General features: G+C 37.6%; 1 protein-coding gene across 3 annotated transcripts in view; it reads right to left on the bottom strand.

Annotated features, from left to right (window-relative positions):
• JMJD1C (jumonji domain containing 1C) overlaps nucleotides 1–27,418 on the bottom strand; it is a 163,981-nt gene that overhangs the window by 116,283 nt on the left and 20,280 nt on the right. Inside the window, exons 1-2 of one of the 3 annotated variants that reach the window (XM_071749119.1) lie at nucleotides 10,149–10,271; nucleotides 9,756–9,877 (exon numbers count right to left, since the gene is read on the bottom strand). The exons of the other annotated variants lie outside the window; for them this stretch is intronic. The gene's annotated coding sequence lies outside the window, so the exon portion shown is untranslated. Of the gene's footprint in view, nucleotides 1–9,755; nucleotides 9,878–10,148; nucleotides 10,272–27,418 lie in introns of those variants that run through there. 3 annotated transcript variants of the gene reach the window in all.

Genomic DNA, 27,418 nt, shown 5'->3' with positions numbered 1-27,418 from the left:
CTACTGGGTTTCATTCATAACATTTTTCAATTAAAAGAGACAATATTACCCCATGTGCAATTATAATGCATATATACTTTATACACCATTTCTAAGAGTTGAGAACTCTTAATTCAGGTGCTAAAATTTATCTGTGGAATTCAAGTCTTTGTTGCACAACTTAAAAGATACATCTAAAACCCACTGCATGCAATCCAACATGCGAAACCAGTTGTCACAGTCCACTTTTCAACCTTGCAATACAAGGTTAGGTAAATACAAGAATGCATATTTTGTGTGTAATTTAGCAGAAAAGCACTTGCAAGTATAAGAAAACATGTTTCAATGGTAATAAAGCTAATATTTTTCAGGTTGGGGGTGAGGGGGCAAAATGCATAACATCAAAGGAAAAAATAATTTTCCTGTTGGATGCCTCAAACTTATACATAATAACTAACAGAATCAGCAACTACATTACAAGATCTCAGGGCAAAACTCCCAAATCAGGAAATTAAAGTGCAGGCCCCTGTTAGTGTTCAGTCTCTATATAATTCATTGTCAACTACAACCTGTGAACTTTAATTCTGACACACACATTTTATGGGATATTTTAGGACAGCTTATTCTGGGACCAGTAAAGAAAGTTCTGGGAGTTTCCTAGTTTTGAAAGAAAATCTGCTTTCAAAGAAGAAAACCCAAAGAACCAAGCAAGCAGCCTGTGCCTCTTCTGCTGACTGCAGAGGCAGCAAGTCCAAGTATCCCAAACAGAACCACTCTTGGGTAGCGATGTAAGCTGGACATTGGCAGGAAGTTTTCTGGAAGTATGAAATCCACACTGCTCCAGGAGCCTGCTTAGCTCCAGTGGGCCTTTTTAGCATTCTATGTAGCTGAAAATTAAAACTGGGCTCGGAAAAAACTTCTCCATCTAGTTATTCAGATGAATGAGATTGCCAAGTATTTAACTGCTATAAACTAAAGCTAGTTGTAAGTGCACAGGGAATGGAACCAATAAGAGTGTTTTTATAAAAACTTAATCTTCTCATCCTGTTCCTAATATCCTCGCCTTCTCTGGTTTTTTACAGATTGGTTTCTTTGATGGAAATAGCATTACCCAGCAGTCAAGTCTTTCTAAATTTATCTTTAACTAATCAAATGCAATCAAAGTACAATTAACTATAAAGCAAAACAACCTAACAGTAAAATTATTACTGTGTTGTACAAGTGCTACGGAATACTGTGTTATACAAGGCACGGAAAAGCTTTGAAATAGCAACCAAAAAAAAGCAGTAGGGATTTTTGCTTAATAAAAGGGCTTGCAGTGTTGCTCTATGCTACTAAAATTTCTCCAATCCTTCACATTAACATTTCATAGTCACTCCACATTAAAAAGTACTCATAAAAGAATCATTATATCCTTTACTTTACATACTGAAACACTATACATTTACATTTTACAAAAAGTTAAAGGAAAACAGTACAGGGAAAAAAAGGCATTTGAAAATACATTAGCATGAGTCCACACAGCCTAAAACCCAGTGAAATAATGACAACAGATTGGCCTTAAACTATCAAATTCTTTAGGATTAAAATATGGGGTTTATTGCCTCCAAGTAGTCTTAAAAATCGCCAGCTTTTACTGCAAATCAGTCATACTCCTTTCTGAGTAGAAAAAATTCACTTGTATTTGTAGACAAGAAAGTATTTACTTTCAACAAAGAAACCTAAATGTACTACAGATTTTTTTTAGCAGAAAAAAGTCTTTAGAAGACCTGAAAATATTCTTGACAAAACCGGTATATATTCATTAATCAGACTTTTAGAATTCTTACCCCATTTAAGGAACAGAAGTTCAGCTCAAAAATGCAAGAGCTCTACATGGAGCTCTCAAACACTTGAAGAAAAGCTGCAGAATGAGATAGATGTTTTACAGGAAACAACACAGAAAGCTCCTTAGATGACAGGACAAGTTAAGAGCATTTGTTACTTTATGCTGTTTCAGCACTTAAATAAAAAGATTCTTTGGACAAATGTTCAAATCTGCACACCTGTTTTGATTATTTGTGGAGCCTGCAAGTAGTAACAAACATTTAATGACAGAAAATTTAATGACAGAAAATTTAATTTTCTCTTAAATGGAAAGAAAAGGTCCTGTTACTTTCAGATGAGCTGGACAAGTCAAGAGGACAACTCCTCAAAGATTAAATACCCTTTGACACACCCTACTACCACTTATCCTGATTACTCAAAGACTAAAATTCTGGTGGTTTGGTTTTTTTTCAAAGGAAAATAGTGTACCCCCAAAGCAGTCCTCAGTTTTAACTCGGGAAGTTGAAATGTACAAAAAAAAAAAAAAAAAAAAAAAAACCAAAAAAACCAAAAAAACCCCAACAAAAAAAACCCCAAACAGCTGGCTTATTATCTTCAAGATCTTAAGTCTCTCTTGTTCCAGAACTTCCTGGAAATCTTTTTCTGCAGCATGATGGGTTTCAGTCTGTCCAGCAGGAATGGACTAATACTGATTACTTGTAAGCCACTGCAAGTTCCTATATGACAGTATTGAACTACAGCTTCTCTGAAATAGTAAGAGACAAGCCCTACAAAACCACCAATCTCATTATTGAGGAAAAAAACTACATTCTGCAGCCTCAGGATCATCTGCTCAAAATTTATAAAACTACACAGAGGAGCCTGTATCCTTGCTCAAGACTCCCAGTGACAGCCACACTTCAGCTGAGGCCATACTTGTATCTGCCAGCATTGCTCAATACACTTCATGCATGGAAGAACATGGAAGACAACTCTGCTTTTACCAGGCTTCTGAATAAACCAGAGACATGCACTTGCTGGAAGACATGTCAGATACATGCCATGTGCAAGAGGGAACAGGACCAGATGTAGCAAATCCATGCCTCAATAAACATTACTTTTCAAGGCAGCTTCCTTATATCAAGCTTTGAAACAAAAATTCTACAGACAGAGGGGCTCTCAAATAAAAACAATTCTTTAATTCAAGCAAACAGTAGTCCCAAAATACTTAGAGAGCATAAACATAGAAATGTACCATTTATACTTGATTTTGAAGCCCTAATTCTACGTTTCCTGAAAAACATGAACATTGATAATAATACAGCTTTTACAGAACAAAATGCAGAGAAAAAGGGTTGCAAAACAAAGACAAATCCCAGAATCATTGCAATAGCCTGCTGCAGTCCATAGCTGGGATTGCTAAGCAACCAGCACATCACATAGAGTACAAAGTGAGAGTGCAGAGAAAACAACAGAATAAAAAGGCATCCTATTTGGATGCCCCAATACCCTCTTTGAAAAATACAGAAAAACATTTAAGACACGTCTTTCATCCCTCAAATTAAAATACACATTTTAAAGAGAAAACTGATGGAAAAAACACTCTTTGTATGTGATTCAGTTTTAAATGAGCTTCTCAAAAAAAGACAAAAAGTACTACCAAAGTTATTGTAAAATACATTTGAATCACTTAGGTATTTAAAATATTTGACATTTATTTTACACATCTTTTTTCCTATTCAGATTTTAACAGCAGCTGCAGTTGCACAAAAAACATGCAAACCAAAAATTACTGGACTTGCAATGAAACCAAAGTGAAGCAGTCCCATCTTAAAAATATTTTAGATGCCAAAAAAACAGTAACTCATCCAAAATGATAAATAGAAGTGACTTACAATTTTAAGAAAGCATAAACTATTACATAAAAAACAACTTGTTAAAATATACACATTACACAAAAACTTCCTTCAGGCCGAGAAAGAATCTTTCAAATTCTCTTTGCCATTACACAACACATTAAACTTTTCTTAGTTTAGATGAAATTCTAAGTGTTAATTTCTAAAGCAATTGTTAAGATGCATACATACTACAGAAAAGATACAATTCCAGTTTTAAAATATTCAGACATTTGTTACATTTAGCTAAGGTAAACAGAAGAACAAGTTTTAAAATTCACTAGTTAGCTATTTAGATGACTAGTTATAAGCTATTCATGTGCATATATGCACATTTCTAATGTCACACAAAAAAGAAAATATCTGTCATTAAATAAGGAATCATTATTGCTAAGTCAACTTGAAAAACAGCATGATTTTTTGAAGTATTTATATATCATATTAGAAGATATGACTAGAAAGTAACTGAACAGAAATAAGATTTAAAGTACTAATTATTAATTGTTAAATGTTAATGGCTTTTAGTCAATTTTTACAGTGCAATGGCTTGATAATGAAGATAAACTTTGCCTAACAGGCTTGTCAGCAGAAACAAAGCACTACAGGCACCTGAACTGAAGTGGGTGGTGAAAGGAATAGTTTACTTCTCCATCATAATTCTTGAGGTGCTATTGTTCCTCATCCCAAGATCCAAGTTAGCTACAAATAGAAATCTACTCTTCTTGAGGCAGGAAATTTCACTGAATCACCTGGCTGCTGCATCAGCTAACAAAGTGTGGCCATAAAGCCACTCAAAGGGAAACAGAACAACTCCAGTTCTCTTGGAACAACCCAGACACACACAGCTGGAACTTCAGGAGATGACCAGGACCTAAGCAGAGAGCTACAATGATTACCTGAGTTTTCCTGGTGTCTCACTCCAGCTGAGTATCCCAAAGCTGAGCCACTGCTAGAGGGAATCAGCAGGGCTTTCCTCATTTCTACCATGACAATCCAATTAGTTCTCTATGTGAGGAGCCAAATCAGTTACCTTTACAAAGGTTCAAAGGACTAACCCCCAGATTAGACCAGTACCTAGAAATAATATCTATCCAGACTATGGTTTAATCTGTTTACTATGTTGGTATGAAAAGTGATGTCCTCCCAAAACCACAGGGCAGAGCCTGAATAAACTCCATGCTTTTCAACAGCAAATCTCTCTTTGAGGTCAAACAACGCACAGCAAAAGAAAAGCAAGGTTCTGAGTTTGATATCCATACCTTGAAATCCTAACTAAGGAAACAGAACAAGTGTTTCTCAGCTGCTCTGTGTCCACATTGTTCTCTGGACAGCAGGCCAAACAAAGCAGGAATGGGCCAACAAACAATTTCCTTTTTGTCACATAAAGCCAGGAATACCAAAAAGACATCAGCAAAGCTTTAGCATAGTGACAGACAACACCAGAGGAAGCTGGTCAGTAGATTTTGTTTGTAACAGACATTTTCTCAAGGCACAGTCCATACAAAAAGCAGGAATAAAATCAGACAGCTTCACACAATTCATTGCTGTTCCAGGTTCAGCTTACAGGAATTAAGAGAACTATGGAGAAACATTAGGAGAATAATCAGAAAGAACAAGAGAAAAGTTAATCTAACTGAAAGAGACAGTATACTGCATTTTTTATAGACTTATCAACTACAAAATGGTAGTTGCCTGCGTTCAGACAATGCAGTATTTGCTTTTATAACCAAGATTACTGTAAGCCACAAGCCAACAAAACAACTCCCATCAGGCAGATAAAACAGTAATTTTTTTTTTTTTTTTTTTTAAATATTCAAAACCATCAAGACAAGAATCCTGAAAAGTTGAAGAAAGTTACTGAAATAGTTATCTACTTTATTGATCATATAATAGAATGTTAGAAGATATTTTCAAGATTTTTTTTCCTTCATAGAAGGATTAGAATATTTGAGTAAGGAAGTTGGAGTACCATATCGATTATTTTGAAATTTTATCTCTTATGAGAGAAAAACATTTTAATGTCTTCAAAGTAACTTTCTCTCCGCTTTCCTCCACTTAACATGATGTCTATAATCACAAGTCTGCAAATTCTTTCTTCCACTCTGGCCTAAATCACCTCTACGAAACTGTCTTTATTAGGGTGCTAAGTTCTTCCTAGCTAAGATACAGAGCTATTTCACTTTTGCTGTTGCATTCAATCTTTATTTTTGGAATTCTGAATTCTTAAAATCTTCTCCTTCAGTGATGTGATTGCATTCCGTGTTCTCACAAGCTGAATTACTCTTTAGTTATTTCAGTCACAGACAGCTTCTCATTGCCATGACATCTTCTGTGGCACAATCTCCCCTGCAACTCATCTCTCAATACTACATCTCTATTTCTTTCACATTGTTGATCTTTGTCCAGTCCTTCATACTCAAGAATCATCACCCATTCAAAATTAGACTCTCATATAATCTTTCCAATATAGATAAACATTTCTTGACATAAAATTTACAGACGTCTACTTCTTACCTGTGGATTAACTGCAGTATTAGAGAAGAAAAATAAAATCTGTACTTAAAAGCGGAAGCTTCGAAGTACTATAGCTTTTCAGGTGTATATGAACTTCCTTTTTTTTTTTCTTGTTTGATACGAAATTGCAAGGCTAGACTTTATAGAGAAAAACTGGGTCATTCCAGTTCATAGTACAGCAGTGCATAAATGTCCACAAACTGGGATCAAGGTTCATTCTAACACTGAACAATCTCCAAGCATTGCTAAAAGGCCAGAGGAGACTGAGACCATGGGTGACAGCACTTGTGAACACGATATCAGGAAACACCCTGCCAAACTTAAGCAGTGTTGTGGGTGCAGCAAGAGGAATATAATAGGTTGTTCTGTTGTTTGGGGTTTTTTTAATAACAGTAATAAAAAACCCCATGAACTTCAGACATTTATATTGAATTGGGACTTTCTGCACTTGGTTCATGGCAGTGGGCAAGCTGCAATCTCTGCACTTCAGCACCTCTACTCTAGAACAGGGCTACAATGACTTCAAACCCATGCTGCCTGTTTTGACTGCACATTCTTTGGAAACAGAGATTATTATGTTTACATAATACTAAATGAGGCATTAAAATACAAACCATGCTGGATCAGAGAAATAAAAAGATAACTGACTCCTCTGAACAACTGCCCACTTTGCTGCACTTGTGGCAGCCGCTGCTAAGGCTGCTGCACAGCAAGGACGGCTTCAAATGTATGAAATTATTGACATGTAAAAGCTTCAGGAATACAGGGGTGGAAAATACTGAAGGTTACAGAAATCATTCCCAAACCATACATGAAAATTCTCTCTCAAAGCGTTTGTTTACTATTGTTTTTCCAAATATATACTTTTGCTCTCTCATCTAATATTATTTCTTGTCCTGGAACAAAATTTTTCAAGTACGTAAAGAAAGAAGTTGAACTTTTTAAATCCTAAGTAACTGATTTATTTCAGTATCACAATTCTCCAAATTACATTTGATTTTTACCTTACTTGTACAAATATTTATCTTTTTAAAAAGCATATAGCATAGCTTTTCCTTTCTTTCATTTTTTAGTTTAAATTAGAAATTGTCCTATAAATCTCCAATGTACTACAACTCAAAGTCAGGGTCATGAAATGTTATGCATTGTCTGCTCTCCCAGTAATTTCCTGGAAAGATCTTTTCAACGAAGAACAACAGATGTATTGATAATACCAAGAGAACAACAGATCCAGCAGATAACACCATCAAACCCTTAATACTTAACCCCAGAAGTAAAAACCTAAGAACAAAACATTGGCAATGAGTATACATCAAAAGCTGCCTAATGAACTGAACAAATAACCTTAATTAATGGATTAGCTATCTCTGGGTAACTAGTGAACAAACAGGCATTCCCTGTAACAACAAGAAGGATCATATTTTTTAATAAATGGCATTGTAAATATTATGGTACTTTAAAAGAAACTTTGTTTATGCACAATGATTTTATAGGCTGTAACTATAGGGGCTGTGCATGGGATTTAAAAAAAAACAACAATCCCTGCAATTCAAAATGCATGCTGCAGAGAGAAAAAAAACGAAACAAAAAGAACCCCCAAAAGCATTAATTCAGAATTGTACATATTTTACTTATCATCTGTGCAAGTTTCTGGGGAAAAAGAAAAAAAAAACAAACAAACAAAAACAAACAAAAAAAAAAAAAAAACCAAAAAAACAAACAAACAAAAAAAAAAAAACACCACCCCAAAAAGTAAGGTTTGCTGTAAGCCCAAGGCAGCTTTTAATGCTAGAAATGATACCTTTGATGAATGGACCTACTGTGTTGACTCTGATATTTACAAGGGTTAATTAAATCCTTTATAGAGTTGAACAGTTAAAATGTTAAACCTGAAGTTCAAATATAAGGACTGGTAATCTTCATCTCCTCCTTACTTCCCTTTATTTCCCCATTATCTGATTTAAATTTCAGATATAGTTTTATGTATCCCCAGATTCAACCATTGCTATACAGAAAAAAATGCAGAACAACTTCCCCCAGATTTTTAGCACTCGTTCTGAATTTGCAAGTTTATTTTCTGAGGAGCTTCTTGTAATTCTGGCAATTATTTAAACTTACATTTCTTTAAAGATTCTGAATACCTACCAACATAAGCAAGTTCTTTTTTGGAATAACCACTAACATACCTTCTTTCAGTGTTCAGAATGAGGAAGGACCTTGAAAACAAATAAACAAAAAGCCAAAAACAAAACAAAGAAAAAAACCCATGACAAACTGCAATAGATTGTGCACTTACTATTATAGTTATACAGAATACAGACAAGACTTCTGGGGGAAAAAAAGAGAAAAAAACCCACACACAAAAAACCTAAGTAGAGCATTTATGGCTTCCAGAGGTAACACAAGCAACTACAGCCTTCCCTGAGCAAACATGCATTTGACAAGTCTGTTGTCTTATGGTAGATCAGTGCAAGAGAAGATAGAACATACTCATATCATATTTGTTCCTATTCCCCTTGTGAATGAGCAACAAAATTTTAGGTTTTTAACTGAAGTATTCAGTATTTTGACTGAGGAAGTCACCAGCTGCAGAACTATTAATGGTTTAAGGTCACTGAAGTATTAATTGATAACAATAGAGAAGTGAATCTCATTTCCTTGTAAACTCTATGTATAACATATCTTGTGCTACAGTAAGCCTAATGTGAATGAGAAAGGAACAACTGTCACTCATGAACCTCCACTTAGCATCCAAGAAAAAAAAAAATGTAAAAATGTACAGGGACATGTCAGTCTTCTGTCAACAAGCATTAATGCTGCAACAAATTAAAAGACTACACAATAAATACTTTTGAAAGTAATGCTCATTATTGGCTTTCTCATAACTTTTGATACATTTATTTCACTGTGATACAAATACCTCACATATTGACAGTATTAAACATAGCCAAGGCCTGCAACCTCAAAACTGCAATATACTTGGAGTATATAATATTCTAATATAATATATAATAGTTCTCAACATTGCAAATACATACACCAGGATTTTTATTTGATGTACTTATGAAAACTAACTGCATGGAAGGAGGGGGGAAAAGAAGAAAAAAAAAAAAAGTCATGAGTTTCTCCCATCCATTTCACTTCCCACAATACCAGTAACTCCAAGATGCTTTATTCCCCAGTCAGTTCACGGAAAAAATAAAACAGAGGAAGGACAGAATGCCACAGCTAAAACACATTCTCTTAGTCTCTCTCTTAGGATGAAAAGGAGGAGATCACTGATGAACTAGACAGAATTTAAAATCTAACTGTAGGAATCAGTAAGAGTTGTTACTGTTTTCCAGTACCTCATGTTTACATCAGGAGATGGAAGACTGAGCAACAGGATTCAGAATTAACATCCAATGCACTACACACAGGCAAGGAGAACTTTTATGCTCATAAGAAGTTATCATAATATTGCATATATATTTATTATTTGGTACACAGATTATTAGATAGCAAAATGAGCTACCAAGGAATCTTGGCACAAAATCATGGGAATCAAGAACATAAACATACCTGACAAGTTCCATATCACTGGAAGAATCAAGTGTTGTTCAGCATTAAGAGCAAAGGGCAAACATTTCCAAGCCTTCTTATGCGTGTGGCTTCTCCAAGCATCGCATCCCTTCCTTTCTAACCTGGATTTAAAAGCTTCATATATTAACAGGACCCATTTTGCCCAACAGTCCACAACACCAGGACTGGTTAAGACTACCCCTTGCTTTCAGTCCAAGCTACTTTCTTCACATGTTTTCTGCACCCAATGTTAATTTTAAAATAAATAAATACATCTTAAAACCTCACTCATCCCCAAAAAAGCACACAAGTATGCAAGGTAACTAATACCAAGACAAGATCAATCATTTTACATTTGATTTTTAAATTTAAAACCAGAAATAGGCAACTTACTCATTATTTTTTTCATATTAAACATCTAACACTTGAAATTATTTTTCTTCCCACATGCAACACACTGAAAAACAATTGTAGAGCTCTGAGGAAAGCCAGCACCTGCAGGAAAGGGTTTAATCTGGCAACTGCTGGTGTTGTTGAGTTATTCATCACATAAATCTCTTATTTAGTCCCACCTCTTTCCTGTAGTTCTAACCGTTGGAGTTTCAGAAAACAGACCTCGTTTCATGCTCAACTCCCACCACTAAGCAGCTGAATCTCCTACATTACTTAGGATACTGTTCGTGAGAGCAGACTTCACATGGAGTCATGCAACATCCTGTTCCAAGCCAAATGCTCCAGATGGGATATGTTTCACTGCTGCCTCCCCCTCCTCAGCCCATTTAAGCTTGTTCTTTTTTCTTTGAAAGCATTTATCCCAACTTGATGCCATACAGCATGCTAAAACTGACCTCTTAAGAAAAATAGACAAATCAAAACTTGTTTAAAATCTTAATGTCTTCACTACTAAAAAAAAAAAACCAAAAAAAACCCCAAAACCCACACCACTTAAATTATCAAAACATTTGTATTAGCTAACTAATTAGCAAAACTATAAATAAGAAAATAAATTACTCAATGCAGCTCTACAATGCAGGAAAATTTGCCTTGTTTCAGAAAGTTTACTAATCATTTAAGAGCTCAACATTGTCACACACATTAGTAATCTAATGGAAGTTCTCATCGACATAACAAGGAAAAAACTGTCTAGTCTGCTGATCTCTGAATGCTGGCAATTCCTCAAACATCTGCTAAAGGTCAGATTTCCACTGCATGGAACCAATCAATGAAGCTACACAACACTCCCAGCACCATTGGAAGTGCCAAACAAAGACCACTGTTTTACATAAGCAAAGAAACTCAGCCTCTAACCTTCCAAAAAGATACCAGAAAAGCCTTCACTCCCTTCACTCACCCATTTACCTGGCAATGGCTGTTAAGATTTTTATTTTGCTTTTTATAGCAGGAACACAGTTACTTACTGCTAAGCCATTTTTTCCACATTGTTAAATATCATGCAGCCAATACCACATACAGAGAAACATTACAGGGGAAAAAATGATTGTATATTATTTAAACAAAAAGACAGGCTTATTTAAATCTTAATCATAATAAAAAAGTTTCAGAAAACTGAATACAAGGCACACCCTTGGGTGCCTTTATTTCAACTCAGTAACGTCAAAAAAAAAACCCCCCACACCTACCGAGTTCCAAGAGAGTTAAAAGGCAGCCTGAAATCATAAAATTCTGCCCTAAATTCCTTACTAAGCAACCTCAGAAATATAATCCAAATATCCTACCAGATTAAGGAATTGTTAGCTCCTGCTAAAAACATGCTCTATATTTCAACAGCTTATCACATGCCATAAAATCAGTTCTTTTAGCAAGAGCCTACACAGAAAAATAAATGATCAATTCCAAACCTGCTGTAAAGCTGAGCTTGCTGTATTTTTACAGATAAAACATTATTTTATGTATGGATAATCTGGTATTGATTTACAAGAAAAGCCTTTTGCACACAGATGAGAGAAGGGCCAAAACTAGAACAATGTAATGGAATTCAAGGAATTTGGTTTTTTTAATTATATGACACTTAGCAATCTTCAAACTATAATTTTAGGCTTGTTGTATAATTCTGTGGTAGGGGTGGTGTTAAAGAAAATCCATTTCAACTTCAGAGCCAAGATGGATACAAGAAGGGAAGCAGAAGTAAGTAGGCATTCCAATAAATTCAGCAGAAATATTCTCCTGCATTCCTTCCAAGTCAACAGCTAACCCAGCCATGGTGTGGTCACAGGGCAATGCTAAATGAAGGGAATATCCAACTAAAAAGTATACAGTTATTAGGAGGTAATCGTGTGGCCACACAGTCAACAACTGCCCCTGCTGTGCAATGCTGCAGACACAGCCCCAGGGTGCTCACAGCTCTGCTCCTGACCCCCAGGCCCTGACACAGCTGAGACCAAGTGACCAAATGGCCTCTTCTCAAGTCCAGTGCCCCAGTGAATCATACTCCCTCTGACAGAGTGAGATCAAAGCAGAACCACTCTACCAGGAATCAGAACCATCTGTGGGTCAGAAAGGTGCTACCCTGTGTGAGAGGACTGTACAGCACTCTCATCCCAGCAGGTCATGGGAGAAGGGACCAATGTTCCCCCAGCAAGTGAGGGCTCACTGGAAAGTGGTGTATTATGACAGCAACAGCAGAACAAGAAAAGCACTACAACAAAACAACAAAGACTGCTTATACCAAAGCAAAATACCTACCAAAGAGTTTTAATGGCATGAGAAAAACTGCTTATTATCCAAGACACAAAAATAAAGTTGTTAAAATTGAATTTAAAAGACTTCAAAAATGTATGTTTTATTGAAGCTGAATAGCAATAGGATTATGGAATATTTCAAAGAGAGAGTTTTCTCTGTACTAGTGCCTTCATCTTTTGCAGTAAGACAAGAGGGCATGGGCTTAAACTCTGCCAGGGGAGGTGTGGGTTGGATATTAGGAAAAAATTCCTTACAGAGTGGGTGATCAGGCATTGGAATGGGCTGCCCAGGGAGGTGGTGGATTCTCTGTCCCTGGAGGTTTTTAAGAAGAGACTGATGTGGCACTCAGCGGTAGTGGATCCAAACAGTGTTAATTTCTCCAGCTTTCCAGTACATGTAGATCCACCTCTACCTTAGAGAGGTTGTAAGCTATTTTTCAGTTTCCAGAGGGTTTTTTGATGTCATCCTATTAAACCCAGAAAGCAGCAAGACAGCAAGAGCCTGTAATGATAAATGCCAGCTGTACACAGGGAGTGCACCTACCCTACCTACATTTAGCCATATAGTGTGCCGCTTGGATGTTAGCCAACAGATTAGGAAGAGAGATGTCGTAGAAGATCTTTAAAGAACAGTTTGGTGACTGCAGGCCAACTGCCAAAGCATTTACTTTGAACTCCATGTTACTGTGGCTGCAACAGTTTAAAACCCAGCTCAAACAGATCTGCTCTGTGCACCTCAGTGCACATCCAGAGACTTGTCAGCTTACTATGCTTTGCTCTCCAAATTGGGTCACTCATGTTACTTGTAGGGAAGCCACTCAGAAGCAAATAATTGAAGTCAATGGTAACAACCCCCAGTAACACACCTGAGTCACAATGTCACCTTTTACCAGTGAGTGAACTGTACTACAGAAGTCACAAATTTACTCATTAAAAGAGGAAAGAGAAGACAAAAGCTGCCTAAATACTGCTTCCAAAAGAGCTTAACAGTGCATGACTAACACAAGTAGGTCAGCGCTAGACACCGTTCTAGCTTCAAGTAATTGGGAAGAAGTTCAGTACTTAAACCTAAGATTTAAAGCTCCTAGTCATGCATAACCATAGTTATCCCTTACAGAATTACAGCACTGATTCTGTGTTGAATGGATTATTTTTTATAATAATTCTCAAAAGTTCAAAGGATGTAAAATGTTCTATAAGCATGTGCTACAAAAACTGCTCCAAAAATCATCACCACAGATGTATATTTAAGATAAATATCTTACAGTTTATTTGGTGAAATGGAGAGGCTATGAGAAGAAATTCAGGCTCAGCAGCAATTTTCTCCCATGGCTTTCCACAAATGAAGAATAACATTCTCCAGAGAACCTCTCAAAACAAATGCCCTTTTTCCACAACAGCTGCCATTTACTTAAGAGTCTCAGAAGGACTGATGCCACAGGCTGCCTCCCAGCAAAGAATAACTGTTACCTTGCTTTCATCCTTTCTCAAAGTCATCATCTATACCCCAACAGATAGGAAGCCACTTTCTCCCCTGGGGGGCAACTGGCTTCATTCCCAGTAGCAAAAGCAGAAGGCAATTAGTGGCCATCTTTGCTCAGGCAGCCTTCAATCACAGTGAAACATGAGAAGTTGCAGGCACAATGGGGGAAAATACTTTCAGGATCCTTTCCCTAAAAATTAATCTCAGTCCTAAACATCCTCAAACCTGCTGCATCTGGATACATGGATGGTGGAAAGAGATACATGTCTGAAGTGTGAAGAAGAGGAAACGAGAAAATTCAGGAGCTCACAAAACATCAAGAATGAAAATAAACTGTGGATCCTTTTGCCCTGAGTCAGTGAGGCGAAGCAGCTGTAAATCTCTCAACCAGCTCTGCATTCTCCAGTTGCTTTGTAGCTCCAGGATGCACAACACAGCTATCACATGCCAGTCAATCTGCCCTTCTGAATTGTTAATAAAGTCTACTTTATTTAACTCAGATTCACTCCTTAGGGATATGCTTTTCTATGAACTGGGTAAGAACACTACCTACATAGAGTGTGAAAGCTGGGTCAAGTCAAAGAAATTGCCAAGGCTGAGCCAAGTCACTGATTTAGAATCAAAAGCATTTTACTGGCAGAAGAGCAGGGAGAGGGGAAAGAGACACATGGACAACATAACAGAAACATACAAAACTTTTACAAATTTAAAATATCTTATTAATTATGCTTACCTTAATTAACTGCAAAGTCAGGTAAATGCAGGCTTTTACCAACAGACATGGCTAATTCCACTTTCCTTGAAACTTTCTCTTAAAACTTGCTGTTCAATAGTCTGTTAAAAACACTACTCTGAAGTGCATGGTTTTATTACTTCCGTTGCTTGTATGACCTTCCCTCATCCGAAATTAGTAATCAAATTCTCTACCATTCCTTAGGATTTTGCTGCAACATATTAAAACTACAAAGTGAGGCAGATAAGATTATTCAGCCAAATTGACAGAATTGCCATTTCCTGACATTCCAGTGGTTAACTTTGCAGCCTTTATCCTTCATCGCATTTTGTGCTGGAATAACAAAGAACACAAACCAATATGGTATTACATATATGATACTCCTAACTACAGCTGCCAAGGTGCTTTTATCTCAAGATGACTGCAGGTTTTTTGCACTTCAGTTTCATACCTTTTTCAACATTTTCAGAAGCATGCTAGGCAGCCAGCTAATTTGATGGGGTTTGTTTCATTAAATATTCTTGCACATAGCACTCCCTTCTCTCCCCTCTTGCAAGGATGTGAATACTCCGTTATAAGAAAGTTTAAGTGAAGTGTCAAAAATAAATCTATTTAGAAAGCATAATTACACTCATCCACGAACACACAAATAGCTAAGATTTCTAGTTAAACTGTCAAAGGAAGCACTCTGGAAAGTTAATCAAGCATGTCACATAACCTAACAATTAGAACAATTTACTCCTTCAGAAGCTAAAAGCAAAATGGGAAAGAAAGACAAAAACAAAAAAGCCAAAAAACCACACACAAACAATAAAACCACTGAAGTCCCCAAACAATAAAACCACTGGAGACCAAGAGAGGTAAGAGAAAGTCCACATTGCATGTCCAACAGCTGGGCAGAATATAGAACATGCATTTGCACTCTTAATATCAACAGATACAGCTGAAACTGCCACCATACAACAGTGCCTCTTATTTCAGTGGAGATATAATGGGATTAATGTAACACCTGCTTATGCAGTTAGCAATTTATATTATTACTTTGTACAGTTCACACAGTACAAAGAATATATTCTTACAACAGACACACAAACGCAATAAACCCATAGACAAGGAAAAGGTTTTACCATGCCCAAGCTCACAAATGCCAGACTTTACCTCTCCTCTGGCATAATAATTCAGCAGTAATACACAGACCCTGCGGGCCAATTAACACCACCTCATGCAGGTGACAAGTTACCAACATCTGAGAGGTTAAACACAGTTGACATATTCTCTAGCAACGTAACTGAAGAACATTGGTATCTTTAACAGGTTTCCATAGAATCACGGAACGTGTTGGGTTGGAAGGGACCTTTAAAGGTCATCTAATCCAATGCCTCCTGCAGTGAGCAGGGACATCTTCAACTGGATCAGATTGGTCAGAGCTCTGCCAAGCCTAACTTTTTATGTCTCCAAGGATGGAGCCTTGATCACCTCTCTGGGCAACCTGTTCCAGTGTTTCGCTATCCTCATACTGGAGAAGTTCCTAGTATCTAATCTAATGTAAATCTACCCTAGTCTAGTGTAAAGCCACCTCTAGTCCTACAGCTATACATTCTTGTAAACAGTCCCAACCTGGCTTTCCTGTAAGCCCCTTCTGGTACTGGAAGGATGCTGTAAGGTCTCCTTGGAGTCTTCTCTCCAGCCTGAATGATCCCAAGTCTCCCAGCCTGTCTTTGCAGGAGAGGTGCTCCAGCCCTCTGATCATTTTTGTGGCTTTCCTCTGGAGGGCCACAAAAATTCATTCCTTGAATGAGTATAATTTTATACTCCTTATTCCCAATTATATGCCAAATTATATTAGAGAACTACCCCTTACCCCTTGCAACCCAGTGGCTGAAGGAACTTTGCAGCATCAAACTCAAACTCTTGTAGACTAATATAGGAAACTTCCTGATGGCAGCAGCTATTTACTTTTACAAATATATAGGTTCTTCCAGTACTCCTTAAAGTAATTCATAACAAGAAAATGGAGGGGAAACACTCAAACAGTTCCAACATAGCCTGCTTTTTCTTTAATATGCAGAAGTTCCTGATTCACTGCTGTTCGTCCCATACTTATAGAGAACCTCAAGAGTTCTCAGTGTTGCGACAATTCCCTTATTCTAGAAACACAAGCATATTCAGGATCATTTTATAGACCAGAGCACTGCAACTACCAAACCTGACAAAAACGTTCCTGGAATTAGCACCTTTCTTTATTTCATTAAATACCCTGGCAGTATTCAATTATTCCTCAGCATCGCATAAACCTACAAACTGTAATCGTTGACTTCTGATTTAATTTATCCATCAGCTGGCCTGCCAGCATAATTTCACAGAAGAAATGAGCTGAGACAAAACACCATCATATGGCCACTTAAAACTGTATGGGAGGCAGGGGTGGGGGATGGCGAGGGAAGGGGGAAACGGGCAGGGAATAGAGGACAGGAAAGAAGAAACAAGTCCCAAGAATTATTACTTCCAGGCTTTTTCTAGGGAGGTTTACTCTGATGTTTCAAAGTCTATCTTTCCAAATTTTTAGCATCCAACACTTGACAGAAATAAAGGCATAGATGCAAATACTAAGGTACACCATAGACAACAGTGAAAGCTACCCCTGCAGGCTTGCCTGGTCTCTGTGCATAGCTCAAGCTCAGGAAGTAGTATGAACATATTCCAAGTCACTAATTCTTACAGAAATCCAAATCAAATACTTAAATTTTCTTTTTACCTGCAAAAGAAAGCACTAAAGACCTAACAAAAACAATACTCTATATTGGGGAGACTGTGCTCATTTAATAACTATTTAGTCTCTTATTTCAGTTCATGCTGCTATAATTTGAAAGGTGATTTAGTCATCACCTGACAGCTGAGACTTCGTGACAGATTAATAGATTTTGCAAAGTCTTCATTCTCCTTTGTTATTACATACCCTGAAGTCTCTCTTGATATTTCAACAGTAAAACCTGAGTTTCTACAGAATTTCATGTCAGTATAGAGAAATTTTGTGGTAGGGCAATTTTGAATCACGCTACCTGGGTGTAGGTATTAAAGAATTAAAAACCTCAGTTACATCCTCCACACCACATACATCAGCTGCTTTAGAAATCAGATCTTGCTTCATCATTTAGACTGACTAACACTGGCTTATTTAGGACACACTTCATACATCACTCACTGCTTTCTTACGACTTTTTTTTTTTTTTTTAATTAACTTTTTCCCCCCAGAAGCACAAGACAAGTGGGGGGTTTCTTACGTTCCCAAATATCCACTCATCATACTAGTATGATTTCCCTAGGGAGCTGCAAATTTGAATTTCCCCCCCAATACACTCCAATCTCCTATTACTTCCCAAAGCTTCTTCCCCTCTCACTCCATCAGCTTCTCTCTAACAACACTCTATGCTGCAGCTGTACTCAGCCTGGACTGCTGAGAATGCACCACGTGCTGAGCCTTAAGCTCATCCATGACTGCACAAGCAGTTTGTGACCAAACTAAATCCTCACCTCCTGAGCTCCCTGAGCCTTTGTGTGCAAAGTGTTAATTTGGACTCCACTCAACCATTGGATTTTATTGAATTCTCTTTAGTTTTCAGTTTCATGCACCATGTAGTTCACTGAAAATGGTCAAGAGTGTCAAGTATCAGCGAGAGGGGACAGACAGACAACGAGATGGAAAAGCTTAAGCTTCCCCACCTGATTTACTTTGCATCTAACTTTGTTACTTTGTCCTAACACCAGGATGGAGGAAAAAAAGGACACAAACCTGAAATAAACAGGAGGCAAACTTTGCCCTTGAGAGACATGGGGATTTGTGCCCACCACTACAATCCTCCAAAACTAACAGTAAGAGAAGCTGGTAGAGATAGAGTAGAATGGGCAGAGAAAGCAAGCCTAAACATTACAGGAAAGAGGAAAATTTCATCCAGAAAGACAGATGTGCACAGCAAATGATGTTCGTTAAGTAAAATGTTTTTTTTTTTTCCTTTCCAATGAAGTCTAGAAACTTCCACAATTTTCCAATTTAACCTTCAAGAGATTGAGAGGTAAATAGACTTAAAAGTAGCAACACCAGACTAAACACTTTTAGGACATCCAGTATCTACAACACTATGAAGTCTTCAAACCATACTACTACAAATTGAAATGCCTGTAAAAATGGATAAAGAAAACCAAAAAACCCCTCAATATATTAAGTCTAAATCCTTTCTTTTACTATTTAACCATTTTCCAGGACAGGGTACCTACCACCTGGTAACTGCCTCCCACCTATGTTAACATTCACAGACAAGAAAAGAACAGAATTTCTCTGCATTCTTGACAAACCCTTGGCCAGACACCCAAATACTTTTAGAAAGCAGACCTTTAAAATTTTGTTACTGCAAACTAAAGGGAGGGGGAAAAAAAAAAATCTCACCTTTTCTTCTCCTGAAGAGTATGGATATGGTTCATACAATTAATCACTTTGAAGGGGATGCCTAAGCAGCAATAACACAAGAAAATATGTTGGAAAAAAAACAGAATCAGCAGCTCCTGGGTGGGTGGTTGTACTTGGCAAGAGAGGTACAAACTCATTCCAAATACTCTTCTTTGAAATATAATCAAACCAATCTAAAGCACCAAAACCTACACAAAGGCTTCAGTAAAAGCAGTATTTAGCATCTTCCCCAGCTTCTCATGGGCTCTTCTAACCAATAAAATTAAAGAATGACCTTTCCAGCAGGCAAAATGGGTTGTCAACCAACAGCAAGGGTGATCCTGCAAAGAATGTGAGCAGCAGGACAGCACCTTGGGCTGGAGCAGCTGGGGGCACCTGGAATCAACAGCCCCGTGTGCTGCACCAGCACTGCCACAGTGTTAAGAGGGATCCAGGCATTTCTGAAGCAATCACTGTCAGCTGTTCTGACATAACTGCCAAGAAAAAAATACCAGGCACAACAAAAGTAAAGATTTAAACACTTTCTCAGGGAAAAAAAGAGAGAGAGAAAAAAAGGAAAAGACGACTTGAACTTGTGCATCTAAGAGTGTCCTCTTCAGCCTTTAAAAATAATAAAAAAGGCATCTTGTAGCATCTAAAATGCATTGCCTCTTGTCAAAAAGATCAAACAGCTGGCTGCTACCATATCACCACAGATATATATAGTATATATATATATATATATATATATATATATACACATACGCATATATATATATATATATATATATATACATACATACACATATATATACATATATACACACACACACCCAAAAAAAAGTGCACACACTTCCCTCTTCAGACACAGAAGCCTGAAACATTTGAAATGGGCTGAGAAAGCCAGAAACTCAGGAGGTAAGGGAAAACAACAGTGTGGTAATAATCTGGCAAGTTTCCTTCTGGAGAGACTAGGCCTTCTTTATCTAGGAATACTGTACCTGCCCAGCAGTACCAGATCCAAAAATACTGCTGTACCTTGCTGATTTATCTGTGCAGAGAGATATTTTCATACATCTGGCAAGTCAAGACTCGCAGAATAACTTAGCCCTTTTGTGAGGCTGCCAAAATGGCAAGAGCCTGGCATCAGATTTCCTCCAACAATAAAATGGGTCAGACAGAAACTACAGATCAACTTTCTCCTGGAGTACAAAAATATCCATAATAGCAATATGATGAAGAAATGGAATTTATTATTAGGTGCAACTAGCATTTTAAAGTTAGATTATCACTGCATTAGTCTGCAAACTACCTTACTTGAGAGCTTAAGGCAAAGCCTACATAGAGAGTCTCCTGATAGTTTGATTTTCCTGCAGCTAGGAATCAACACAGGCATGCAACAGCAGTCAAAAGGCACAAAATTTATGCCTACATGACTAGGGAAATATCTGAGTCCTTTGAAGTGGAAAGAATTGAACATGTTTTGGAAAGACCAAGCTAGAAGAAAGAATAAGCAAGCATTAAACACGCAGAGGTTTTGCATGTGAAAGTCAAGAATCATTTTAAATCAGCAAAACAAGTGAAATCCACTGTACTTGAAAGATGTATTTTTATAACAATGTATCTCCAATTGAAATTGTACAGAACTGAATAATGCAGACTTCATCAAAAAAGAACTCCCTACAGCAACACTTATTTTCTTTTAAAAATACTTGCTAACATTGAAAAGGGGAGGGAAATGGAGGCCTGGAAATTGATAGCAATAAAACCAACTATAGCAAATTTAGGTTTTTCATTCCCTACCAATAGGGATTTGTGAGTGTTTGCTGTAAGAGCTTGTAAACAGAATGGCCTACCACATCTATTAAATAACATCCAAGGACTAGACCATATTTCCTCATCAAAATGAGCTTAAAGTTCTTAAATAACATAATTTAAAGCAAGTAACATAGTTGTTTTACTGGAATAATATAAATTGCAGGAGGCTTCTTCAGGTACACTTGAATTCACATTTCAGGATTATATTTTAAAAAGCCTCATGAGCATAATAGCAATGCTGCAGTTTCAGTAAATCTGCTGAAAAATTAAAACATTTTTTTCTGCTTCATCTCTGGAAAAAAAATATATATATATACACCACAGTATATTTACTTCAAAGTTACACTAAAGTAGTCACTGCAAATCAGGTTATTTTGTAGATATGGATTCTACTCATTCTACACATTCTACCTAAGCTCAGGCAACTCTCTTCAGCAGCCTCCGTTAGGGGTCACACAAGCACTCTCCCTGCCCTCATAACTCCCAGACTCAAGCACACGAGGGTCAAAGCAACCCACATGGGCCCCAGTGCAAACAAAACCAAGCTGCATGAGCAGAGGGCAAGCTGCCCGACTGACAAGTACAGAACATTTTAAAGTACAATAGAAATATTAAGTAACAGCTTTTTGCACAAGTATCCATGCATGTGACTCTCACTTAGCACCTTGGTCATGTAGAAGATGGAAGCCACAAATGCAGCTCCCACTGCATCTGTTCTCAGTGCTCCCATCAGCACATTGTTCAGTCTGTGCAGCCATGAAATCCACGCTGCCTCCCTCCAGCCCCTCACCACAGAGACCTCACTGAAATAAGCTCTGCAGACAGGCTCAGACTCAGCTGAACGACTTCTAAGATACTGTGGAGCATTTTTTTATGACATTCATTGTTATGCCTCAATCTGAAATCCACTTCAGTATTTTGTGCCAAAAACTACTCTTAAAACAACCAAAGGAAAATAAAATTAAACATTAGACAATTATAATGTCTAATATTTAATTAGACATTAAATAAATATCTTTGTCTACAGATACAGCCTTTCAAATAATCAGACTATAGTATTTTGCTTCAGTCTGACAAGCAAGAGACTGGCACTCTGGACTGAAGAAAGAGCGGTTCTCAGGCAATTCATGGCATCTTAAGTGTGACTACTAGTCTGCCAAAAAAACAAAAACAAAACCAAAACCAAACCCACACTACAATCACAGATACCTTGCTGTACAAGGTTCAATAAACAGAACCAGTGAGGCTGTTTGGAAACCAGTGAGACTACCTGGGCCTTTAACAGTCCCATAAGAGAAAAAACACACCAGTTGAGCTAGCACCCACAACCAAAACAGGGCCTTTTCCCCTGCCAGAACAGGGATCTCTGTGAAAGCAGCAGATCTTGATTACTAATTTGAGAGACACCAAACTCAGAACAGACTGTCTTAGAAACTATTTTTATGAACCAGAGGGTCTACCACAAATAACATGGGCTTTGTCAATCTCTCCACAGCCATGAAACGTTCATTTACATTCATTCCCACACCTAGACTGCTTTGAACAAGTTATTTATCTCCTCCTATGTGTACACTGACCTATCCAGCCATTCACCAAAATATCTCAATTTTTCACACCAAATCAGACGGAAGGATCTTCATGTTTGACTGGTTGTTCATTTTCACAAAAGCTCATATGAAATTTAAAAATGACTGACCAAATTACTGGTAGGCAATAGAAGAGTGAATACCTTTTCAAGACAACTTTTTTGTCACTTAGGTCAAACTGTCTTATTTTATTTTTTTTTAAATGGCCAATGCACCAATGCAACCCGTTTAAGTAGGGTCACATGCACACATCTGAAGGCATGCAATGACACCAAATTTTTACTGGCTGTGGGACTTGTAAGCTTAACAAAAAAATAGTTTTGCATCTGAAAGGCACCTTGATGGAAATCCTTGAATCTATGGAATCCAAAAACCACTACAGAAAATTACAGACTAGGACAGCCAGGTTTGACCTTTTAACACTGATCTGCAGGTCTCTAGGGAAAACACATCACAAATTACTCTGTTTTCTGATGAGGGATGATTGAGGCATCTTCATGTCAATGGATAACTACAACTACAGACTTTGCTACCAACAAATAGCTCATAAAATTTTGTGAGCTGCTTAACTACAAAGACCTGCAAAGAGTAAAGTACCTAAGTCTTTAAACTATCCCAAAGTTTCAGCTGGTTTTGCACTACATAAGAAATTGTTCAAAATGAGCTATTGCATTATCTCTTAGGGCATACCTGAATAATGCTAATCTGGACTGAATTTGTAATAATACCACTATCTGCTACACCAAGAGACTCTGTGTTGCTCTGACAATTGACTGCTAACCAGATACCCAGAACAATCTGGCAACCTGTGCTACTGAGCTCCCTGTGGGTTTGACAGAGGAGTTGGTGACTGTCTCTCCCTCCAGCTTTGACAGCACAGCTTAAAAATAAACTGTTCTGACTGGGGGGGGGGGAACAGGGGGAGTGGTGGTGAAGACTAGAAAAAAAATTGACATCCACTTGCCTAAAATTTTGTACTTCTTTTATGTATTTTTGTTTTAATTTTTAATTGCCATGATGGCTAGAAAGAATTGCAGAGTACTGTAAAGATACTCAAGCTCCTTGGAAGGTATTCAGTTTATGTGGTTAGCATGGTGTGATGATGTGGAAACAGAAGATAATGTGGCCTGCAGATCTTTGGCAGGTATTAAAATATTGTCTTTCATGGTAAAACTACTTTAAGCAGCTGATTGAAAGGTATTAACAAGGCATATAGGTTGATATCTACTGGTGCAGGGAGGATTGCACCATTTCTGAAAGAATTTAAAGGATCTTAGCTCTTTTTAAGCTCTCAAAAGTTCTCTATTTAAAGTTACCTACTGAGCACAGCAGTCATTTGCATATCAAAAATCTCTGTCAGGACAGAGTTAAGACAACTTGGATCACACATTTTACTTCACTGATACCATTCTTACTGGGGCATAGCTGAGAACAAATGAAGTCTTAGTTTACCAATCAACTTTACCAGAACCATTAAAAAAACCTGTTTTGGTAGATACAGCCAGAAATCTAGTTTAAGACCTATAAAAAAGAGAAGTCTTTAAAGATCCTTCTTACCTCAAAGAACACCAAAAAAAACAGAAAGATCTCAAGAAAAGTATATTCAAAGTTGAGTCATTTAGCAGCACTATTCTTACTTGAGTACTGCAGTGAGGTACAGCACTGCACCCTTAAGTATTAGCTTTTTCCTGCCTTTTCATTCATCTGTCTTGACTGCAGAGGTACAAAGCTTCTTTCCCATCTCACCCGTTACATTCTAACTGCATGAAGATTAATTGTGCCTGACTTTCTACTGCCGCACGTTCCCCAGGCCACAAATGTTTAGTCAGCAAATACCTCTTGCCTCACACTGTGCTGTGCCTGACAGAAAACAAAAGCACGACTATAGGTAGAGTCAGAGGCAGAAAAGCAGACCACCTTTCTGCAACATGGCAAAATATGAAGTACTGAGAGCTGTGACACCAATTAAGCTGCCTAAAGTAAAAAGTAGATGTATGTCCTGTAGCTGAATGAACTTGGTTTAGATTAGGGCACGTCACAAGTTAATGCACTGCAAAGAAGTAGTAAGCATCCTCCTGCTGGCGATTCCAAATACACAGGGACTGCAATACTGATGTCTGCAACACCAAAGCACACGCAAATGCTCGTGAAAGGACCAGGTTTACTTTATCTTAGCTAATGCAAGATGCAACTTGCAACTAAGAGGTCTTTTCTTCCTGTGTCCTTGGGGCAAAATTCTGTAACACTGAAGATTGTTTTTCTCTCTGTAAAGCAAACAGAATTGTTGATTACAAAAAACCTAATCAGAAATGGCATCCACTGAAAGCACCAAATCACCAGTCACAGCAACCTTTCTACAGAATGTCTCCCAAGCTCCTGAAACTCTCTCATGCATGAGATAGAAAGGGCATGCTGATATAGAGGTATCAGGGTTCAAGCTAAATAGGCTTTCTATAACTTTCTGTAACTGTGAATCTAAATTTGTAAGTTTCCATTCTCCTTTGAGGTACTTTTCTACAAAAGCATAACTTGCCTTCTGCATCTGTTCCCTTGGAAATCAGACTCTGAACTCGGAGTGTCCCAAACAGTCCTGCTGGATGGAGATGGAGTCCTGCTCAGTAAGAGGAGCAGTCTGTTAAATCTCACTGAGGGAACTGGTTATGCCTAATTATTTATTATCTGTTTTAAGTGGCTCCAAAATGTTCTGGACCACAGACAGCATTCAGCATGTCTTCCACAGAGCATCCTAATCAAATTTAGACTCTTTTTCAAGTAGAGAGGCAATGAAGTTTTGCTGCTTTCTTGGGGCCCACCAGATCTCTCTTCTAGACAGAGTACACCAGAAGAGCACACTGCCACAGACAAGAAGGCTATTTCTTTCTAGTTGTCCACATAAAAGCACATGAAAAAACAACATCCACTGTAGCCAAATGTTTACAGGAACAAACCTTCCCAATACTAGGCATGGTGGGATCACTCAATCTGTCTGCTCAAGCATTACAGAACACGCTGATAGTTTAAATTGTCCCTTACACCTTTGTGGACAGTTCACATACAATCCTTACTATGTATTACTGGTGAAAACTTGCCAAACCTCCCAGGCAAAAGATGTCTGCTGACAGTGACCCCTGAGGCTCAGATTAGCTGCATGGCGATAACTTATCTATTGAAAATTCTAAATTTTGCATTGCTTCTAGATGTAAGAAAATATATGTAAATAAACGAATCAATACAAACATCTATCCACTTGATTTTGTTTTCAAAATAAAATTAATGAACTACACCAGTCACCTGAACACCAAAGTAAACATTATGATTAACTGATTCCAAACAAAGTTCTGGAAAATCCTTCTCTTCACATGTTTTTAAAAATTTTAGTAGAGATTTCTTAAAAATTAAAATACAAATCAAACTTGGGGGACTGCTGCTGTAACTGAAAACATAATGTCTTTTTCTTCAATACAGTTCTATGATTCTATGAATATCTGTTTGCAGGAAAAGCTATGAATAGTCATTTCCAAAGTCTTATTGATGGCTCAATTATAGTTTATGTTGTCATGCATTTGGCATGACAATATCACCCATTCACTGCTACGTGAACAGTTCACGCCTTCTCTGCCCCCAGGCCTAGAAAGAGATGGCTTACCAGTAGAAGCAGTAGGAAAGCTGAAGTAAATTGAAACTGAAGAGATAACAGGCAAGCACACAGGAAAGAAAAAGAACATACCGGCCAAGCAGTTTTGGTGACATTATGCAGTCAGCAAAAGAGGAAAACCTGTGGCAAAAATAAGCATTTTCCACTGCTCCTGTTCAGAATTCTGTTGTTTGTTTCCAAACTACAAGACATTAAAATTGTCTTTTTGCAGGGATGCAGTCTCTCCTTAAATCTTTAAAACAAAACCAGATCAAGTTGGCCGTGTTCTTTTTGAGATGAAAAAAAAAAAATTAAATCAAAAAACACGAGGCCGTCGCAAATTTGTCTTTGAGATTTCCAACTCCGAGATAAGGATTATGCTAAAAATTCACATTTATTCCCTGAAACACTCTTTGCAAAGACTTCTCTAAGTTGCACATATGACTCCTCTTCTTCCCTGCCTTCTCCTCCCCCCACCATCTCTTGAGAACCGCCTGAAGGCAAATATAATTGGAACCTTGCACTCACTGCAGACATGTCATGAACAAGAACATAATCCAGGGTCATCAGCAGGCTAAAGCCAGCGCACTGCATTGCCGTGCAAGATGATCAGTGTTTGGATGACAAGCATGCCTACAGGCCAGCACCGCAGCCAAGGCAAGCCGAGCAGAGCTGAGAGGGCAGCTCGCATTGTTCTCAAGTAAGATCTGTTCAGGCCATCTACAAAACAGCTCTGATAGCTCTGAAAGCAATTGTACCTATTCCCCCCTCCCCCACCAGTTAAGAGGACAAAGCATAAGGTCCTAAGGATTGGGAAGGGGGGAGGGAAGGCTGAAAGCAAGGATCTGCTTACAGCCTGAGAAGAATATCATTAACTATTAATAACAAAAAGGCTGCAATGCAGACAATTTGAAATCTGGTACAGCTTACTAAATCACAACTGCATGAGACCATTATACTACAGTATACCAGTAACAGCTCCACAGTTTAGGCTCCTTACGTTGAAATCTCACTTTTAGTGAGAATTTCATATATTTATATGAAAACCACACAGCATTTCCAGCAATACAGCACTTATCATGAGAACTGTCTGAAAATTCAAAAATATTTCTTCTAATTAAACATTCATTTTAAAAGTAGATTCTTCTGAAACAGGGTGTTTTATGCCAAATAGTTTACAGAAAATATTCAATAAAGCCTGAGTGCATATCTTATTCAGTCTGCAGCAACACCAGAGAGGGAGAGGAAATGCAAGTCATGCCTATCTAA

Source organism: Heliangelus exortis, chromosome 7 (assembly GCF_036169615.1).
Source record: "Heliangelus exortis chromosome 7, bHelExo1.hap1, whole genome shotgun sequence".
Lineage (NCBI taxonomy): Eukaryota > Metazoa > Chordata > Aves > Apodiformes > Trochilidae > Heliangelus > Heliangelus exortis.
The sequence above is the reverse complement of the archived record's forward strand: the minus strand, read 5'-3'. Positions and strand labels throughout refer to the sequence as shown.